The sequence below is a fragment of the Phyllobates terribilis genome, unplaced genomic scaffold, assembly GCF_046119375.1.
Source record: "Phyllobates terribilis strain yellow unplaced genomic scaffold, ASM4611937v1 Scaffold_715__1_contigs__length_759695, whole genome shotgun sequence".
In the NCBI taxonomy this organism is placed as follows: Eukaryota; Metazoa; Chordata; class Amphibia; order Anura; family Dendrobatidae; genus Phyllobates; species Phyllobates terribilis.
The window spans coordinates 301,920-325,334 of NW_027363475.1; the positions used below are offsets into that span (position 1 = coordinate 301,920).

The 23,415-nt window shown below is 46.1% G+C and overlaps 1 protein-coding gene across 2 annotated transcripts in view; it reads right to left on the reverse strand.

Annotated features, from left to right (window-relative positions):
• Positions 1 to 23,415, reverse strand: part of LOC141236820 (gastrula zinc finger protein XlCGF66.1-like) — a 153,294-nt gene that overhangs the window by 69,307 nt on the left and 60,572 nt on the right. The window lies entirely within an intron of this gene.

Below are 23,415 nucleotides of genomic sequence, written 5' to 3' on the forward strand. Positions count from 1 at the left end.
GAAATAGGGAGCGACAGTGCGCCTCACCAGTCCTGGAGTATATTACAGAGGAAGGATACTGTGTGGAAAATGCTTCATACTGTAAAGGAAACCTCCAGAACACTTTGTGCCCGATATCCCTTGTATACCGGGACGTTGCTAGGGTCCTAAAAGATCAGGGGCCAAAGCCCCAAAGTAGGTGTTTCCCCATACAACCTCCCCGCCACTTAAAAGACGACCTATACATATATAATTACAGTACACCATTGATGCTAACCTAAAATACACAACTGAAAGACCAATATTCCCAAAATTACTTCTATACAAGGCAATAATAATCCCGCTACACAATGCCCTCTACCATCAACACTACACAGTGAGTACATAGTATTATGATATGACCATTGCCTCTACATAAAAAACACACTGTACAAAGACCATCTGACTTCTCACATTTCCAGCACCGTCCCCATCTATTCCCACCCTGCACAACCTCCCCATGCTGCCTGCTCTTCCGACGTGGAATAGAAACCTCAATACTTCAAAAATTATGTCATTACTATGATTACCCTCCACCAATTAATGCTACAAAGACTGTGTGCCAGATAGAGGGGACCTATAAAAATAATAGCGTCCCATAGAAAGTAGTAAAGACCCCACTGTGCTACCTAGCAAGTAATAATGCCAGATATGCTCTTATGAAAGTTTCAATATCTGAAGTGTTCCCTCCAAGCAACAAATACCGTTGAGTATCCCCTTTAAGTAATAATGCCCCCTTAAAGCCACAATCAAACTACACCCAACTACAAAGTTCTTCTTCAAGTCTATGGACGATGATTTCGGGGTGGTGAAAGAAGAAATTTCGGATGATGCACCCATTTAAAAGAAATAATGTCCTGAGTGCCCCCATAGCACCCTGTATATTGTATGATAGTCCCACAGCTCACTACACACTGTATGATGGTCCCCACAGCTCCCTATGCACTGTATGATGGTACCCACAGATCCCTATACACTGCATGATGGTCCCCATAGCTCCCTATACCCTGTATGATGGTCCCCACAGCTCCGTATGCACTGTATGATGGTCCCCACAGCTCCCTATACACTGTATGATAATCCCCATAGCTCCCTATACCCTGTATGATGGTCCCCACAGCTCCGTATGCACTGCATAATGGTCCCCACAGCTCCCTATGCCCTGTATGATGGTACCCACAGTTCCATATGCACTGTATCATGGTCCCCACAGCTGCCTACGCTCTGTATGATGGTCCCCACAGCTGTCTACGCTCTGTATGATGGTTCCCACAGCTCCCTATGCACTGTATGATGGTACCCACAGCTCCATATGCACTGGTATGATGGTCCCCACAGCTTCCTACGCTCTGTATGATGGTCCCCACAGCTCCCTATACACTGTATGATGGTCCCCACAGCTCCCTACACACTGTATGATGGTCCCCACAGCTCCTTAGATACTGTACGATGGTCTCCACAGCTCCCTAGACACTGTATGATGGTCCCCACAGCTTCCTACACACTGTATGATTGTCCCCACAGCTCCTTAGATACTGTATGAGTGTCCCCACAGCTCCCTAGACACTGTATGATGATCCCCACAGCTCCCCCATGCACTGTATGATGGTCCCCACAGCTCCCTATGCATTGCATAATGGTCCCTACAGCTCTCTATGCTCTGAATGATGGTCCCCACAGCTCCCTATGCCCCGTATAATGGAACCCACAGCTCCCTATGCACTGTATGATGGTCCCCACAGCTATCTACGCTCTGCATGATGGAACCCACAGCTCCCTATGCACTGTATGATGGTCCCCACAGCTATCTAAACTCTGTTTGATGGTCCCCACAGCTCATTATGAACTGTATGATGGTCCCCACAGCTCCTTAGATACTGTATGATGGTCCTCATACTTCCCTATACACTGTATGATGGTCCCCACAGCTCCCTACACACTGTATGATGGTCCCCACAGCTCCTTAGATACTGTATGAGGGTCCCCACAGCTCCCTAGACACTGTATGATGGTCCCCACAGCTCCCTATGCTCTGTATCTGTATGATGGTCCCCACAGCTCCCTATGCTCTGTATGATGGTCCCCACAGCTCCCTACGCTCTGCATGGTCCCCACAGTGCCTTATGCACTGTATGATGGTCTTCACAGCTCCCTATGCATTGTATGATGGTCTCCACAGCTCCCTATGCATTGTATGATGGTCCTCATAGCTCTCTACGCACTGTATGATGGTCCCTGCAGCTCCTTATGCACTGAATGATGGTCCCCACGGCTCCTTATACACTGTATGATGGTCCCCATGGCTCCTTATGTACTGTATGATGGTCCCCACAGCTCCCTACGCACTGTATGATGATCCCCATAGCTCCCTATACCCTGTATGATGGTCCCCACAGCTCCCTATGCCCTGTATGATGGTACCCACAGTTCCATATGCACTGTATCATGGTCCCCACAGCTGCCTACGCTCTGTATGATGGTCCCCACAGCTGCCTACGCTCTGTATGATGGTCCCCACGGCTCCCTATGCCCTGTATGATGGTCCCCACAGCTCCATATGCACTGTATCATGGTCCCCACAGCTCCCTATGCACTGTATGATGGTCCCCGCAGCTATCTTCGCTCTGTATCATGGTCCCCACAGCTCCCTATGCACTGTATGATGGTACCCACAGCTCCATATGCACTGGTATGATGGTCCCCACAGCTCCCTACGCTCTGTATGATGGTCCCCACAGCTCCCTATACACTGTATGATGGTCCCCACAGCTCCCTACACACTGTATGATGGTCCCCACAGCTCCTTAGATACTGTACGATGGTCCCCACAGCTCCCTAGACACTGTATGACGGTCCCCACAGCTTCCTAGACACTGTATGATTGTCCCCACAGCTCCCCCATGCACTGTATGATGGTCCCCACAGCTCCATATGCATTGCATAATGGTCCCTACAGCTCTCTATGCTCTGTATGATGGTCCCCACAGCTCCCTATGCACTGTATGATGGTCCCCACAGCTCCCTATGCACTGTATGATGGTCCCCACAGCTATCTACGCTCTGTATGATGGTCCCCACAGCTCCCTATGCACTGTATGATGGTACCCACAGCTCCATATGCACTGGTATCATGGTCCCCACAGCTCCCTACGCTCTGTATGATGGTCCCCACAGCTCCCTATACACTGTATGATGGTCCCCACAGCTCCTTAGATACTGTACGATGGTCCCCACAGCTCCCTAGACACTGTATGATGGTCCCCACAGCCTCCTACACACTGTATGATTGTCCCCACAGCTCCTTAGATACTGTATGAGGGTCCCCACAGCTCCCTAGACACTGTATGATGATCCCCACAGCTCCCCCATGCACTGTATGATGGTCCCCACAGCTCCATATGCATTGCATAATGGTCCCTACAGCTCTCTATGCTCTGTATGATGGTCCCCACAGCTCCCTATGCCCTGTATAATGGAACCCACAGCTCCCTATGCACTGTATGATGGTCCCCACAGCTATCTATGCTCTGCATGATGGAACCCACAGCTCCCTATGCACTGTATGATGGTCCCCACAGCTATCTACGCTCTGTTTGATGGTCCCCACAGCTCACTATGAACTGTATGATGGTCCCCACAGCTCCTTAGATACTGTATGATGGTCCTCATACTTCCCTATACACTGTATGATGGTCCCCACAGCTCCCTACACACTGTATGATGGTCCTCACAGCTCCTTAGATACTGTATGAGGGTCCCCACAGCTCCCTAGACACTGTATGATGGTCCCCACAGCTCCCTATGCTCTGTATGATGGTCCCCACAGCTCCCTATGCTCTGTATGATGGTCCCCACAGCTCCCTACGCTCTGCATGATGGTCCCCACAGTGCCCTATGCACTGTATGATGGTCTTCACAGCTCCCTATGCATTGTATGATGGTCTCCACAGCTCCCTATGCATTGTATGATGGTCCTCATAGCTCTCTACGCACTGTATGATGGTCCCTGCAGCTCCTTATGCACTGAATGATGGTCCCCACGGCTCCTTATACACTGTATGATGGTCCCCATGACTCCTTATGCACTGTATGATGGTCCAAGCAGCTCCCTACACTCGGTATGATGGTCCCCACAACTCCCTATGCACTGCATAATGGTCCCCACAGCTCACTATGCCCTGTATGATGGTCCCCACATCTCCCTATGCACTGTATGATGGTCCCCACAGCTCCTTAGGCACTGTATGATGGTCTCCACAGCTCCCTATGCATTGTCTGATGGTCCCTACAGCTCCCTATGTCCTGTATGATGGTCCCTACATCTCCCTATGCACTGTATGATGGTCCCCACAGCTCCTTAGGCACTGTATGATGGTCTCCACAGCTCCCTATGCATTGTCTGATGGTCCCCACAGCTCTCTACGCACTGTATGATGGTCCCTGCAGCAGCTTATGCACTGTATGATGGTCCCCACGGCTCCTTATACACTGTATGATGGTCCCCACGGCTCCTTTTACACTGTATGATGGTCCCCACAGCTCCTTATGTACTGTATGATAGTCCCCACAGCTCCCTACGCTCTGTATGATGGTCCCCACAGCTCCCTATGCACTGCATAATGGTCCCCACAGCTTCCTATGCACTGCATAATGGTCCCCACAGCTCCCTATGCACTGCATAATGGTCCCCACAGCTCCCTATGCACTGCATAATGGTCCCCACAGCTCCCTATGCACTGCATAATGGTCCCCACAGCTCCCTATGCATTGTCTGATGGTCTCCGCAGCTCCCTATGCACTGTATGATGGTCTCTACAACTCCTTAGAACTGGCATGATGGTCCCTACAACTCTCTATATCCTGTATAATGGCCCTCACAGCCCCATATATACAGTACTATATGATGGCCCCCGCAGCCCAATATATACTGTATGATGGCCCCCACACCCACTTGTACACTATATTATGGCCCCTACAGCTTCCTTTATACTGTATGATGGCCCCACAGCCCCTTATAAACTGTATTCTGGCACCCACTCCCCATTTTATATAATATGATGGCCCCACTGCCCCTTATATATAGCATGATGACTCCCATAGCCCCTTATAGTATGATGCCACCCACACCCCTTATATATACAGGTGCATCTCACTAAATTAGAATATCATCAAAAAGTTTATTTATTTTAGTTCTTCAATGCTGAAAATGAAACTCATATATTATATAAAGTCATTACAATCAAAGTGATCTATTTCAAGTGTTTATTCCTGTTAATGTTGATGATTATGGCCAGGGGAGCACATAGAAATCATGAGACCCCATAGCAGAAGCTCTAATTGGACCCCCCCACCAAAAAAATAAAGAAATATTTGTCTGTGTCACAGAAGAGCCGATCTCACAACTTTCCAGCCTTTACTTCGTTTTTCTAATTTTCCTCCTACTGAAGTCCTAGATCCCTCTTTCATTGCTCCCATGAAGTATGATGCCAATAAAAGTGCCCCCCAAACACAGTATGATACCCCCATGGTGCATTCCTCCACATTAGCCTCTACATGAACAGTATAATGACTTTATTGTACCCCACTTCAACTCCCAAGGCAAAGTATGGTGACCCTAACACAGTATGATTCCCCCAACTGTGACTCCCACACAGCCCTCCATACAGTATAATGGGCCTACATACAGTATAATGGCCCACACTAGCCCTCCAAACAGTATAATGGCCCCACACAGCCCTCCAAACAGTATGATGGACCCCACACAAACCTTCACACCGTATAATTGCTTTCATACAGTATAACGGCCCCCCACATAGCCCTCAAAATATCATAATGGCCCCACATAGACTTCCATATAGTATAATATGCCACCCATAATCCTCCATATAGTATAATGCACCCTCCAAAATCCTCCATATAGTATAATGCACCCCCCATAATCCTCCACATAGTATAATGAACTTCCCATGGTCCTCGATAGAATATAATGCACTCCCCATAGTCCTCCATACAGTATATTTCACACCTCAAAGGGTAAAATGCAGCCCCCATATAGCATAATGCACCACACAGTCCTGCAGTATTATGGGCACCACGTACTCACTGATTTTAAAACACCGTATGTTTTAAATAAGACGACCCGAGTATAAGCCGAGGCCCCTAATTTTACCACAAAAAAACTGGGAAAATGTGTTGAGTTGAGTATAAGCCTAGGGTGGGAAATGCAGCAGCTACTGGAAAATTTCACCATCCTGGTATGTATGGCTCCCTCATCACCAATCCTGGTATGCATAGCCCCCCCCTCATCCTCCAATCCTGGTATGTATGGCACTCCTCATCCCCCAATCCTGGTACATATGGCACCCCTCATCCCCCAATCCTGGTATGTGTGGCCCCCTCACTCCCCAATCCTGGTATGTGTGGCCCCATCACTGCACACACAAAAAATAAACACTTATACTCACCTTCCTTCCTCACCTCTGCTCCAGAGCTCCTGTGTTCTGTCTGCCAGCAGCTCATGCTGGTATCTGAGCAGCGCGCGCTCTCAGTTGCCGAGGTGAGCTGCTGCTGCTGCCGGCATATTCACTCCTCTCCACACCGGGACTATGAGCGTTGACAAGCGTGAATATGCGTTCTCTTTAGTAGCGGGAACTGTAAGCAGGAGCCACAGCTCAGCGCTCCTCCGTGCCCGCTACTAAAGAGAATGAATATTCCCTCTTCTCCACGCCCATGGAAGTGGAGAAGAGGGAATATTCATGTCCCTTTAGCAGCGGGCACACGTGGTAGCTACAGCAGCCGCTACTGCGTGTGCCCGCTCCTCCGCCGCCGCAACCTCCCACCCCCCAATACTCACCTATCCTCCTCGCTCCCACGAGGCTCACGGGCCCCATAGCAGTGGTGTGGCCTGCCACCATTGGCGGTACGCCACTGATTATGGCTTACAGCCAATAAAATCACAAAAGTCATTATCTCAGTAAATTAAAATACTTTATAACATCAGCTTGAAAAATGTTTTTAAAATCCGAAATGTTGTCCTACTGAAATGTATGTTCAGTAAATGCCCTCAATACTTGGTCAGGGCTCCTTTTGCATCAATTACTGCATCAATGCGGCAATGTGGCATGGAGGCGATCAGCCTGTGGCACTGCTGAGGTGTTATGGAAGCCCAGGTGGCTTTGATAGCAGCCTTCAGCTCGTCTGCTTTGTTGGGTTTGGTGTCTCTCATCTTCCTCTTGACAATACCCCATAGATTCTCTATAATAGATGCTCTATGGGGTTAAGGTCAGGTAAGTTTGCTGACCAATTAAGCAGAGTGATACTGTTGTTTTTAAACCAGGTATTGGTACTTTTGGCAGTGTGGACAGGTGTCAGCAGAAGGAAGCATGAAGTGCTGTAAAATGTCCTGGTAGACGACTGCGCTGACTTTGGTGTTGATAAAACACAGTGGACCTACACCAGCAGATGACAATCACTGATTGTGGAAACTTCACACTAAACCTCCAACAGCTTGGATTGTGGCCTCTTCACTCTTCCTCCAGACTCTGGGACCTTGATTTCCAAAGGAAAATTGGAACTCTGGGACCTTGTGGATGCTGTCAATGACTGCCTTCTTGGCATTTGTCAAGTCAGCAGTCTTCCCCATGATTGTGGAGCCTACTGAAACAGACTATGGAACATTTTTAAACACTTAGGAAGCCGTTGCAGTTGTTTTTTGTTAATTATTCTAATTTACTGAGAAAATGACTTTTGTGTTTTCACTGGCTGTAAGCCATAATCGTCAACATTAACAGAAATAAACACTTGAAATAGATCTCTCTCTCTGTAATGACTCTATATAATATAGGAGTTTCACTTTTCGTATTGAAGAACTGAAATCAATTAACTTTTTGATGATATTCTAATTTAGTGAGATGCACCTGCATATGATTACTGTTGCCCCCAGTGGAATATATGCGGTGTCTATTTTGGGATATTTTAGTACACCCATGATGATCCTATAGACAGCCATTATACCTGGAATGGCCCCTTCCTTGCGTGCCTTGGTTTTTTTGCTTACATGTCTAACAATCACATATGTGTTGTGTCCCTTCCCCCATCATCCTATTCTTCTATTGCTGAATAAATCTGATAGATTTTATACTCCCTGGACTCCTTTGATGGTCTTTTACCCTGCGGGGTCTTCTTTCATATATGGACTCACTGTGTAGTGGTGATGGTAGAGGACATTGTGTAGCAGGATCATTTTGGCCTTGTATAGTAGTAATTTTGGGAATATTGGTCTTTGTATAGTGTATTTCAGATTAGTAGCAGTGGTATACTGTAATTATATATGTATAAATCCTCTTTTAAGTGGCAGGGAGGTTATATGGGGAAAAATGTACTTTGGGGCTGGGGTCCCTGATCTCTTAGGACCCCAGCAACGCTCCTGCACTGGGGAAAAGCAGGGTCTGGAGGCCACTTTAATATGATCATTTTATGGATATGACATCAAAGAAACTAATGAAGTGCTTTGCAAAGTGACATAATTTTCACAATTCTGAAAATAAATTGTAAGTTTAGTTCCACTATAAGTGATGTTAATTCTGTTATGAGAGCTAACCTTCTGAGACAGTTTATCAATGCGGTGTGTGAATTGTCACATTAAGCTTTGCTACATCTCTACATAGTGAAGTTCAGGATGAAAATGCTGCAGGTCCCATCTCTTCTACAGAACAATCCCATGGAAATAAAGCTGATCATTTTATCAGATGGGATAAATAGAACTTACCTGGTTGGATCCTTTGTTTCTGGTGGTTTCTTTCCCAGGTCTTCATTAAGGCCCTTTACAATAAGCTCCAAAAACTCATCGGACTTTCTGAATCTTTCAAGCGTTTTCTCCATCACAGAAAGGAGGCGCTTATCCTGGCAGAAGAGAATCAGAGATATATTGTTCTACATCTCCCAGATGTTTGGATTTATTTACAGACTAATGATTAATCTCGCATGAAGAATGATAATATTATAACAGATCACAATTTTGGGGTAAAATTATTCAATTTTTTAAAAATATATATATATATAGCAATTATATTATTCTGACAAGAGCAATTTTTTGTTTTTTTCCTCCCCTTTTTCCCAAAAAAATATAACTTTGTTTTTTCATTCACATAGACGGAGGGCTTGTGTTTTGTGGGACTAGTTGTTGTTTGGAATGACAACATTCAATTTAGCACATAAAGTATTGAAAAATGGGGGAAAAATCAAAGTAAGGTTATTATTTTTGTTTGTTTGTTTGTTTTTTTAAGAACATTTAAAAAAAAATGTGGTTTGTGAGACCATTTTCATCTTGCGAAGACCTAATTTTATAAAATGATCCCATTGATGGAGTTGTCGGCTTTTTCTTGTGGAGAGATCAGTAGTTACAAGTTTCTGATTGCATTTTTGGGAGGGAAGTAGAGAGACCCAAAAACCACAACCACAACCCTGGCACTTTACTGTCCTTTACAGCATTGACCCGACGTGTAATAGATTTATATGTAATGAAAGATTGTACTTATGTCAATGCAGCAGAAACAAATATTGTTTTACGCTTTTTCTTTTTTATAGTTGGCCAGAAAACCGCAGAACCTTAAGCAGAAAATGACATGAATGAGACCATCTGCCCGGCTTGTACCGGATCCGGGGGTGTTACGTACAAGGCGAAGGTCCCAGAATAAGGATTTGCTTCATTTTGGTGCAGAGTTTCTAGCAGTTTCTGGTTACTACTGTTACAGGCAGATGCCGTCTGCATAATACAGCCAGCACCGCCTCAAGCCCCTCCATGCATGTGGACCCCGGCACAAACACTCAGGTACATCCTTATATGCTAAGACAGGGCTCGACAAACCCAGGCGCCTGGTCGCCAGTGGCGCCTAGAAAATGTTGTCTGGCGCCTAGAAAATGTTGCCTGGTGCTTGAGGAGTTGAGAAGAAAAAAAAAAATTACTCTCAATCCAATCCCACCTCCTGCACGGAGTCATCCAATCGGAGGAAGCAGGGACAGTATCGCTCAGGCCGCCTTCTCCACTTTGCTCCGCCCCCCTTATGCTCCGGGACTGGACAGGGAGAGTTGGGTTACGGGGGAAGGATCGCTGTGGCCGGGGGCCCGTTCTCATCTCCCGCTACCTGTGTAAGTACATACAAAGGCCGTGCTCCCCGGGGAGACGCCGTGTTTGAGGGGGTCTATATGTACATACAGTGTGTGCCCCACCATCCCCCCTCCCCGGCCGTGTACAATGAGGCCGCAGTCGTGCAGCCGCCGCGCTGCACATTCACTGCCCATGGTATTGTGTGAGGAAATTCTCGTCTGCTGTGAGTGCGGCGATTGGAACCTGATGGCCGGGAGGGGGTAGCGCTGCACGGCTGCACAACCGCCTGCGGCCGCCAGGTGGCGCTCCGCCGAGTGCTGCGCACAAAGCAGCGCGAGGGGCAGCAAGACAAACATCAGCCTCTGTCCATGGTGATCGCCCGCCGCTGACCCCTCCTCTGTGGCCGCTGAAGCACTGCCCGGTGTGTAATGCTGCAGTGTCCCCAAAATCACATGGCCACACACTACATACGTTACCCAGCAACCCCCTCCAATGTGTGTGTTATTAAAAGGTCTTCATTTTACTTGCAATCATCAGCTGCAGTATATACTGGTGTATATACAGCACTGTATATACTGCAGTATATATGTATGTACATTGGTGTACATATGTATATCCACCAGTATATATGTATATCGTGCTGTATATACAGCAGTGTCTCTATGTATATACATCATTGTATATATGTATATACACCTGTGTATATATGTATATACCCCAGTCGCTATATCTATATACTATAAAAAATTCTGGCTCCTAAATTTTTTGGCTGGCTCCTAGATTCTGAACAACTTTGTCGACCCCTGTGCTAAGACATTAATAATTCTACAATTATCACACACAACTTATATACAGAAACCCCCCAACCGTCCCCGATCCAATGGGACTGTCCGGCTGTCGCTGGAGGTTGGGGCTGTGTCCTGACGAGCTGTGTTCTGTCAGGACAGTCTGTGTAGTACAAGAATGTCTCATGCCGTGCTGCTGTGATCGCTCCTGGAGAGGGGCAGCATCCGCTCCGCACGCCACGTACACGCCCGCCTCCGCTCCGCACGCCACGTACACGCCCGGCTCTGCTCCGTACACCTCGTACACACGCAGCTCCGCTCCGTACACCTCGTACACACCCGGCTCCGCTCCGCACGCCTCGTACGCGCCCGGCTCGGCTCCGCACGCCTCGTACGCGCGCGGCTCCGCTCCGTACGCCTCGCACGCGCGCGGCTCCGCTCCGTACGCCTCGCACGCGTGCGGCTCCGCTCCGTACACCTCGCACCCGCGCGGCTCCGCTCCGTACACCTCGCACGCGCGCGGCTCCGCTCCGTACACCTCGTACGCGCGCGGCTCCGTACACCTCGTACGCGCGCGGCTCCGCTCCGTACGCCTCGTACACGCGCGGCTCCGCTCCGTACGCCTCGTACACGCGCGGCTCCGCTCCGTACGCCTCGTACACGCGCGGCTCCGCTCCGTACGCCTCGTACACGCGCGGCTCCGCTCCGTACGCCTCGTACACACGCGACTCCGCTCCGTACGCCTCGTACACGCGCGACTCCGCTCCGTACACCTCGTACACGCGCGGCTCCGCTCCGTACGCCTCGTACACGTGCGGCCCGCTCCGTACACCTCGTACACACGCGGCTCCGCTCCGTACACCTCGTACACACGCGGCTCTGCTCCGTACACCTCGTACACACTCGGCTCTGCTACATCCACACTTATGGAGGATGTATGATGCCCCCACACAGTGTAATGCCCCCATTATGCCGTATGTATGATGCCCCCACACAGTGTAATGCCCCCATTATGCCCCTTATGGAGGATGTATGATGCCCCCACACAGTGTAATGCCCCCATTATGCCCCTTATGCAGGATGTATGATGCCCTCACACAGTGTAATGCCCCCATTATGCCCCTTATACAGTATGTATGATGCCCCACACAGTGTAATGCCCCCATTATGCCCCTTATGCAGGATGTATGATGCCCCCACACAGTTTAATGCCCCCATTATGCCCCTTATGCAGGATGTATGATGCCCCCACACAGTATAATGCCCCCATTATGCCCCTTATACAGTGTGTATGATGCTCCACACAGTGTAATTCCCCCAATATGCCCCTTATGCATTGTGTATGATGCCCCCACACAGTGTAATGCCCCCATTATGCCCCTTTTACAGTATGTATGATGCCTCCACACAGTGTAATGCCACCATTATGCCCCTTATGCAGGATGTATGGTGCCCCCACACAGTGTAATGCCCCTTATGCAGGATGTACGATGCCCCCACACAGTGTAATGTACCCACAGTACCGCCTGAGGTCATACAGTTAGAATAAGTCCTGAGGTTTTACAGTTGGAATAATCCCTCTAGAATTGGTTTTACCTTTGCCTGCTCCCCTATATGTATACCCTCGAGCATGTATATGACGCGCCCCCTGGGTCGTGGGGTACTCGGTGCCCGGCCGGTCGTTGCTAGGGGAGATGTCACAGTGGCGGTGACCCGGTCCATGACCCAGGGCGGTCAATAAAAAGGTGATAATTTACAGGGGATTTATAGTTTTTATATAAATGTTCATGACGCCACCTGTGGTATGCGGCTAAAGGGAGCCGCCGCTGCGGAGCAGGTCCTCTGGAGCTGTTGTTAATGCAGCAGAGTTGATTTAGCTCTCCACAGGTAGACCTTAGCTCCAGGGCTGTGCTGAGATGTTATAGATGTTGCAATTGTGGTGCGGTGTAGTGCAGGGGGTGATGGCGCAGCAATTATTTCTCAGAGACAGCGGGGTGCAGTCTTCAGGGTTTACTCACAGTTGTTAAGTTCCTCAGGTTACACTTTCCGGATTACAACCACCCACGTCGTGCTGATTTCACCGGACAGGGGTTCAGCAATCCCTCAGGTATTTCAAGAGTGCCTGACAGGACCCCGTTCTATATGTCCTTCTCAGCCGTCTTCCTGCGCTGGTGTGTGACCCACTACTCGGTAGCGTCAGCCCTCCCTGGGAAAAGGTGTACTCGGACAGCGGGCCAGTGTTTGTAGGGGTGGATGCAGTCGCGGCCTTGGCCCTGTCCGTGCCCAGGGTGCACACATTAAAAATATGGGCTTTAGTGGAAGAGTGGTTATTTGTCGACTACGCCACCTGTGGTTTCTGGTGAGGACCACCAGCGCTGCAGCAGTCCTCTAAGGCCGGTGTTTTGGCTGCCAGGATGTTATAGCTCCCCGCAGGTGGAGCTAGGCCTCAGGGCAGGGTAGAAGAAGTGCAGTGCAGAGGAATGGTGGTCGCGGTGCCGCGCAGAAATGAGAGAGAAGAGGCGGTGTATTAAGTCATCCAGGTTTTTACTCACGGTAGACTTGTTTTCAGCCACAAAGCTTCTCTTTGTTCCTCACGGCATACTGCGGCCACCAGGATGGGGTTCAGCACACTCCGGGTAGCTCGGCTGCACCAGACAAAACCCCTGCACCGGAATGTTCCTCTCTCCTACCGTACTAGAACCGCCTCGTGCCCCATTAAAGTCCCGTACAGGTACTGCAATGTCCGTTGAAGGTGACTTCTAGCACCCGGACCGCCTAAGTCCTTTATTGGTGACTGGAGTGTAAACATGGCTCAAGGCTGGGGTCCCTCTGGATAGACACAGATTAAAGGAATACAGGTGGTGACTCCCCTCCGTCCGTATTCCCCCTGGGATCCACTTCAGCCTCCGGACTTTTCTGACAGAGACATGGAGTACAAAGTCAGATAATCGGGGACTGGTACCCCCTTTTGCGGCGGGAGTCTCTCTGACCCAGTCAGAACAAGGGTAGCCGGTGGCGACTCCGCTCCGTCAGCACCCGTTGAGATCCTTTCGCCTGTGGAGCTCTTCTCCTCTGCTCCCCTCCTAGGCCCTCTTACTTGGACAGAGCTTGCTGTGACTCAATTCTGCCCAAGTCCCCTATCTCAAGGCCTGAGACCGGGCATCGCAGCCTCCTGAGGCATCTGCAGCTTGTACTGTCTGGCTCCTCCAGGGAACTGCGACCAAAGACCCTGTATTAAAGATGGGCTCCATATTTATATGGATCCATTGGTGTAACCGTAAAGTGCTTCCTCCATCCTCACTCACTAAGATTCCCCCTACTTTTGGTTCCCCCCATACTCCTCCATTCAGGACCGGGGCAGCACATTGTGCTCTAAACCCCCTTCAGAATGGGAGTGTGTAGTGTGGATGTGTGGTGGGGTCCGGTGTGGTGCTCCATCCTTACCTCGGAGAGGAAGTACCACACCTCTTTCCATGAGGTGCAGTACACCTGTGGTGACTGAACCCTCAGGGGTGCCACACTGGCGCTCACCCTCCTTGCCCTGAGCCTCGCCAAACAATGTCCCAAGCCGGTATCCTCGGATCTTTCTGGGCAACCTGGAGTTCCCTGGATCCTATGTGGTTACCTTTTTGGCGACTTGAGTGCGGATGTGGCAACTGCACCCTGAAAGTACAGAAGCCTCCGGTTTCTAGTTGAACTTTGTAATTGTCACTAGTTAGGGGCCGGTCCCCTCTGCGGCTCGATCCCTCCACCGCCTGGCAGATTCGGGCGTACGGGTGGCCTCCAGCACTGCCCGTACCCCTGGGATCCCTTCCTCGTTCCTGGAGCCTTCCTCCTGCTCCTCTCCTCCTCAGTCTGTCCTGGGCCTCTCTCTAGGCCCTCCTCCTGAGCCGAGCACTTGCAGAGCTCCTGCTCCCAACTCTTCCTCTCAGACTGCTCTGACTGACTGACCTGTCCTTTCAAGATGGCTTCACTCTATATACTGTCCTAACAAGTGCTCATCTGAACTTCTTCCTCCACCCACACCCACACCCACTACATGGTTCCCCCTATTTTGGTCCCCCCCACTCCAGCCAGGGACAGGGCTCAGCAGGAAGCACGAGGCATCTTGCCCCTCCTGCTGGTCTGGAGTAGTGTAGTGTTGGATGCAAGTGTTTGGGTCCTGGGCAGCACTCTATCCTTACCTGAGAGTGAGATACCACACCTCTGGGTGAGATGCAGTACCTCTGTGGCGACTGAACTCGCAGGGGCGCCACATATACATGCATGTAGGGGAGCAGGCCTTTCTAGATATCGAGGCTTTGTACACTAATATACCGCATGAGGATGGTATCAGAGGAGTAAGACATTTATTGAAATCGAGATCAATGGAGTGTAGCAGACATAATGACTTCATGGAGAATCTTCTAAAATTCACTCTTACTCATTACGTATTGCTTTTTGACAGGAAGTACTTCCACCAGCTCAGGGGTACTGCTAACCTATTCCTGGGCTGGTGGGAGGAATCCACAATATTCAGGGATGATCATAAGTGATGACATCCATATATTGGGGTATGATACAAATATATTGACTACATTTTTATCATCTGGTCAGGGACGAGTGAACAATGTTTTGAATTTGTCAGGGAACTCAATATCCATAGAGTGGGCCTGAGATTTATATCAGAGTTTAATTATTACCAGTTGCCGTTCTTGGATGTACTAATCAAGAAAGATTGGGATGGGACCCTAAGAACACACATCTACCATAAACCTACAAGCACTAATAAACTATTGAAGTGGGATAACCACCAACCCATCTCCATAAAAAGAGGAATACCCAAGGGCCAATTTTTATGGTTGAGAGGGTACTGCTCTAATGTCACAGATTTTAATATACAGGCAATAGACCTGAACATCAGATTCAGGGAAAAAGGGTACTCATGGAACATTTTGGATTTCACATCGTTTGCAGAAAAATGGGAGAGCCAAACGCTACTCCATACCAATCCATGAGACTAAGAAAAATATTGGACTACACGAGTAAGAAAAACTTATGACAGAGTGACTGTATCTTTCATATCCTCAGAAAACACTGGGATATACTTGTGACTATCCCGGACCTGAGGGTGCTGTGGGATCTATTCCTACAATAACTTTCAGAAAGGGTCGGTCCATTAGGGACCATTTAGTGCATAATTTCTATAAAAAAACCTGCACCCAAGGGGACTTGGCTAGATAGAGGAATCTGCTGTTTCTTTAGATTTGAAGGACATTGTACATGTAATTGGATGAGACCATGTAAATGTTTCTTGAGCTCCTCCATGGTTGAAATCTTTTTTCCAGTGGGATTATTCGAATTGTAAAACCTCAGGACTAGTATATATGGTCACATGCACCTGCCCCCTAGATTATGTAGGCAAGATCAAGAGGGAGTCTAGGAGGAGGGTGGGGGGCATTTGGGTGATATATGCCATGGTTGGGAAACCCCATTAGCGAGAGACATGAACAGTGTACATTGCGGTGAAACCGGAGACATCTCCTTTTGTATCATTGTGGTTGTTAAACCCAATGTGAGAGGAGGAGATCACAATAGATGTATCCTCAAAAAAGAAAGTGAGTGGATTGTTAGGGGCCAGTGAATCCAGTCTAAGGGACTCAATGAGCAAATTTCCTATGCCTGTTTAGTGTGAATACAGACCCATTCTGGATTATATTTTTGGATTGTATACTCTACCCATTGCTACTTGGTTCCCTGTGAATGGGGTTTACATATTGTTGTACTTCATCGAGATATCTGAGCTTCTATATCTGAATTATTACTTATCAATTATATTCCACTTATACTATTTCATAATTAACAAGTGTGGTGATCCTTGTGTATCTCTAATTGTGCAATAGAGGGGAAATTTGACCATTTAGGAATATACTGTGGGCCATCATCCCATATTTTTTGTAGTGATAAAGTAGACCTACATGCTTATTGCATGATGGGAGAATGTGCAATACTTGTTTTTAGTCTCCCATGACGCTGATCTCAGAGATAGAAAAATCCTATGTTGGTGGAATGCAATCTAAAACCATTATGCGCTCTGGTGTGGAACGCATGCTTCCGAGACTGTGATGCACTCCGGCATGGAACGCACATGTCCGGGCACCTTTGTGCTTTCTGCTCGCCCCTCTCCGTTGTTTTGTGCTGAATTGTGGGGAGTACTTGAGAATTTATTTTTGTTCCATCTGTCTTTAGTTGATCCCACTGATGCATCAGATAAGTCCTCAGAGAATTTTAATTAGAGGAACCCATGGACACATTAGGATTTGTGAAGCTGACCTCCGCTCTCCTCTGTTTCCTTTGAATTTATTGTGTGACCTGTATTTCAGAACAGTAGCTCTTGGTTTGTTTCATTTCCATGTGTAAATTGAATTTGACTCGTAGTCTTTGATATCTCTTTCAAACTTAGTTTTTTTGATGTCTGAGATCCTTCCTCCAGACTTTGTAAATTCTTTTGCATATTTTGAGTTTTGTATCCAATAAGGCTTCTACACTTGGCGGAATACTTTCAACTAGTTATTTTCAAGAAACAAATATCAAACGCAATGTGACTTGGTTATCCTATAAGTTTTTTTTTTAAATGTGGACATTCATCCTGTAAAGCATGCAACTATGTTTATAAAACCGACACATTTGAAGAAAACCTAATGGGACAGCAATTTGCAATACACAATTTCATCAATTGTAACACTATAGGGGTCATCTATTTAATAGAGTGTATAGAGAGTTAACTACAATATGTGGGATGCACGTCAGGTCCGCAAAAACCTATATTAGCAGACAATTATCCGACACCATCAATCCCACAACATTAAACGTGTCTGTGGTTTCAAGACACTTTTCACAAAAACATAACGCGGATGCTCGGGTTCAACATATTGCGGATCGGATAGACAGATTGCTGGGTGGAGCTGGGGAAAACCCACTGTTCATGGTACACATTGGTACTAATGACAAAGTTAGAGGGAGGTGGAAGGTCCTTAAAAATGAGTACAGGGAAGCTGAAGACCAGGACCTCAAAGGTGGTGTTTTCACAAATACTGCCGGTGCCACCTGCGTCTTTCTCCACCTGCGTCACTAGAAAGACGTCGGGAGCTTAGGGAGATAAATCAGTGGCTTAGAAATTAGTGCAGGAAGGAAGGGTTTGGGCTCATGGAGAACTGTGCCGATTTCGCTATTGGCTACAGGCTCTACGGTAGGGATGGGTTGCATCTCAATAGGGGAAGGTACAGCTTTGCTGGGGGAAAAAATGGTCAGACGGATGGGGGAGCTTTTAAACTAAGATCTGGGGGGAGGGTAGTCATGCTTATAAGGGGGTTAGATAGACTAGACAGAGTGGGAGAGTAGGGGGGGCTGGGATAAGCAAGGAAAGTAAGGAGTTGAGTAGGAGTAGGAAATTTGCTAATTGTATTAAATGTCTGCTAGCAAATGCAAGAAGTCTTGCAAACAAAATGGCTGAACTGGAGACTCTTATGTCGGTCAGAGAATACGATGTGGTGGGTATTACAGAAACCTGGCTGGATGAAAGCCATGACTGGGTGACAAATATAGAGGGATACACTACATTTAGAAAGGACAGGAAAGAGAAAAAAGGTGGAGGGATGTGTATTTTCGTAAGATCCAACTTAAAATCTGTGCTCAATGACAACATTGGTGGGAGCTGCGACAATGTAGAGTCAATTTGGGTGAATGTACATGGGGATGGCAATAATGGAAAGCTGCTAAGAGGAGTTTGTTACAAGCCTCCTAATATAGCTGAACTTCTAGAGGACGAAATGTTGGAACAAATTAAAAATGCAGCAAATAATAATAGGGTCCTTATTATGGGGGATTTTAACTATCCAGATTTTCATTTGGACATAGAATCTTTTATTCTAAAAGCTGCAAATTCTTATCCACAGTTCAGAACAATTACCTCTCTCAGTTGGTAGATGAACCAACCAGGGGAGGTAATCTGCTGGATCTGGTGCTGTCAAATAGACCAGATACAATTTCAGATCTAGAGGTCCGGGAGCATTTGGGAAACAGCGACCATAATATGATAAGTTTCAATGTAATATTTAATAAAACATTTCAAAACGAAAATGCTAAAACCTGGAACTTTAGGAAAGCTGATTTCAACAAATTAAGGGAAGAGCTTAATTGTGTAGACTGGGACCATATCATGGTAACTGGGAATACCAAATGTAAATGGGTCATGTTTAAGGAAATACTACTAGATTCCTGTAGAAAATTTATACCCTGGAATAAAAAGGAACCAGGAATAAAAAGAAACCATTATGGATAAATAAGACAAAAACAAAGGGCATTCAAAATCTTGAAGGCCGAGAATACTGAAATAGCATTTCAGTAGTATAAAGACCTAAATAAGAAATGTAAAAAAGAAATCAACCTAGCAAAATTATCTACAGAGAAATAAATTGACAGAGACATTAAATTCCCAAAAATGTTATGCATACATCAATGCCAAAAAGAGTAAATCAGATGGTATTGGCCCCTTAAAAGACAATAATAACAAGATAATTATAGAGGACAAAGAAAAGGCTGAGATATTAAGCAGACACTTTTCATACGTGTTCACCAACAAACAGTCTGTTTCAGGGTTCTTTCAAGAGGGCAAAAATCAAAGTTCACCTCCTAATATAACTAGTTTAACACAAAAAGAAGTACGCCTGCGTCTGAGCAAATTAAACATTGTCAAATCCCCTGGACCAGATGGTATTCATCCACGGATACTGAGGGAATTGAGCTCAGTAATTGACAAACCGCTGCATCTCGTATTCTTAGACACTCTTGTAACAGGGGTAGTGCCACAGGATTGGAGGATAGCAAATGTACCGATATTTAAGAAAGGTAAGAAGGTGGATCCAGGTAACTACCGTCCGGTAAGTCTGACATCAGTAGTGTGCATAGTTTTTGAGGGCATCATAAGAGATGACCTGCAGAGATATATTGCAGAGAATAATATAATAAATGATAATCAGCACAGATTCATGAAAAATAGGTTGTGTCTAACCAACATGTTGGGGTTCTATGAGGGGATAAGTGCAAATCTAGATGTTGCTAATGTGGCTGATGTGATTTACCTGGACTTTGCAAAGGCATTTGATACTGTACCACATAGCAGCCTTATACTGAAGCTACAGAAGCAATGACTTGGGGAAACTATATGTAGATGGGTAAGGAATTGGCTAAATGATAGGAAACAAAGAGTCGTCATAAATGGTACATTCTCTAAATAGGACATAGTCAGCAGTGGGGTGCTACAGGGATCTGTGCTAGGACCAATTCTTTTTAACCTCTTTATTAATGACCTTGGGAATGGAATTGTAAGTAAAGTGACAGTTTTTGCTGACGATACCAAACTATGTAGGATATTAAAATCTGATCTTGACATTACGATATTGCAGAACGATCTGGATAAGATGACTGAATGGGCAAACACTTGGCAGATTAAGTTTAATGTAGATAAATGTAGAGTAATGCACATAAGATGGAGTAATCCTATTGCTGCATATACATTAAGTGGGAGTATACTCAGGACTACAGAACAGGAGAAGGATTTTGGTATTCTGGTTACAAGTAAGCTGAGCAGCAGTACTCAATGTCAAGCAGCAGCCGCAAAAGCAAACAAGATTTTAGGGTGTATAAAAAGAGAAATAAAATCCTACAATCCCAACGTATTGTTACCCCTTTATAAATCACTGGTGAGGCCACATCTGGAATATGGGATCCAGTTTTGGGCTCCACATTTTAAAAAGGATATTCAGAAGTTAGAGTCAGTTCAAAGGCAGCAACTAGATTATTATATAGAATGGTAGACCTCTCATATGATGAGCGGTTGAAAAAGTTGAGCTTGTTTAGCTTAGAAAAACGACGCCTCAGAGGGGATCTCATCTACATGTATAGATATATGTGTGGTCAATACAAAGGTCTAGCACATGACTTATTCCTTCCAAAGACTATACTAAGGACCAGGGGGCAATCATTACGGGTGAAAGAAAGGTGATTCCGGCACCTAAACAGGAAATGGTTCTTTGCAGTAAGAGCAGTTGGGCTGTGGAATTCCCTACTACAGTAGGTAGTAATGGCAGACACTATATCAGCTTTCAAAAAAGGGCTGAATGATTTCCTTGACACAGGTAACATTGTGGGTTACAGTTAAATTATACAAAATGTTACACCTATAGTAGTACATTTGATCCAGGGTTCTTGTACTGATCGCTTTTTCTCGGGGTCAAGAAGGATGCAAATTGTCTGAATGTGTCCTGGGGTTTTTGCCTTCTTCTGGATCAACAGATTTAAGTACAGGGATTTTAGTAATACCATATGAGTAATACAAAAAATAAAACTAATTAAAAAATTATAAACTGGTTCATTTGTAACTGTAATAGTGCAGTAATAATAAAAATGGTAATACATTTGTGAGGCCTGGTTCCAGTAAGTTAGTTTAGTGTTAGCGTAGGGAGTACAATTGGGGGAGAAAGGTTGAACTTGATGGACCTAGGTCTTTATTCAACCTACGTTACTATGTTACTATGTATAAAGCGGATATCATATCCTTCAGATTTTAGGAATAGAAAAGGCTTATAAACCATTAAAAGGCAGAGATATGAAAAGAAAAATGTTAAATAGAGAGTCACATTGGATTTTTAAATTACAAACTAGAGCCCCACAGGGAATGAACATCAGACAGGATTTAATATTACAGTGCAATTAATTGTATTTGATTTTATTGAATATCTCATGCATGAGTTGTATTTGTGTATTATTGTGACGCTGAGTCACTTTTCACAGCCAAGCTGTGAGACGGAATAGCCGAGGAGTCCGGAGTTAAAAGCCAGGAGGGTACGTCATAAACAGAAGGAAGAGGCAAAGGCTTAGTCAGGTAACGTTACGTTGGTCAGAATACCAGGAGGATAGCGGATCAGAGCAGAAGGGGTTAAACAGACGGATGGTCAGAACAAGGTCCAAGGTCAGGCAACAGAATATCAATACACAGAACACTTAGGCACAGAGAAACAAACCTCACACTAGCTGAATGTACGTCTGGCAGAGGTCAGGGAGAAACAGCTAGATATGTAGCCTGGCAGTCACCTGGAATGATGAACACCTGGAGATAGCCAGTGCCTCCCAGTCTCAGATTGGACAGCCAAGCTGTCAATCAACACACTGACTGCTTCAGCACGCCCCTGTACCAGATTGGACCACCGAGCTGTCAAAGTACCGACCGCTCCAGCATGCCCCTGTACAAGATTGGACAGCTGAGCTGTCAGTAACTGCATCCCAGACACAGTGAGGGGTGGAACTGTGACAATTATCTTTTCCTTCCATACAGTACAGGGTCAAATTGTCTGAGAAGTGCTCAGTAATCAATGGACACCCAGGAAAGGGAAGGATATAAAAGTATCACAGAGACTCACATGTTGTAAATCAGGAATAAGCATTGGTTTGGTATGTGGGCACTTGGTGGTATGCCATCACAACTGTTTTTATGAATTTACAATAAATGAGAGGTTTTAACAATATAGACAATGCTGGAGAATTCATCCCTCCTCCTTTCTCTACTTGAAATGTCCCTGACCAGGGCGGCTCCAGTGATCTTTAGACAAAGTGCATTGAATAAACAGTGAGCTGACCTCCCTCTCCATTTTCCCATTACATGCATGTTTTCCCTATAGTGACAAATATTTATTTTTGCTAAAACTGTGATATTTTCACTTAAACTTTTTTTTAAACCTTTTTTATAAACTTTTTTAAACAACTTTCATTAGTGCGATCATACAACATACAAACCTTTGATTGCTCAGGTGATGCACTGTACTACTGTAGTGCCGTGTATTATCACTGCCTGTCAGTGCAATAGTAACGACCCCATACACATGAGATAAGTATTGGTTGAATGGTCATTTGGCAGATGGCTATCTCTCCCGACTCCCCCATACACACAAATATTCCAGCTTTCCTGTGGTCTGTATGACTGACTGCATCTGTAGGGAGGCCCCCAAATACATTATATAGTCGACCAAAACCCCCCAAATCAGTGCTTTCATGCAACTTTAGTCTAATATTTAAGGGTGGCGTTAAAAGGTAACTTATTGGACGCTGCCTCTGGCCCGGCCTAATAGACTTTTGTACATTGCAGGCCCAGAAACCATTATTAAGTATTGTAGGAACTATACCATTGAGCACTTGGGGAAGAAGGGGCATTGGGCCAAACTCTGTCACACCTTCTTAGATGCCATGTTAGCTTTTTGCAGGAGCAAGTGGTTAAGCTGCCAGAGATTTTGTTGCAGCCGCACCTGTCTCATCCTTGCTGTGTACATCTATGTTCTGGTGCCCAAAAGAGTTCATATAAAAACAAAAACAAATGTTTAACTTGTTAAAAAATAATATGTGTCTTCTGCTTTTTGCATGTTTTTTTCTTTTTACAAGAATTGTTGGTGACCATTTTCTTTTGAAACATTTTAATAT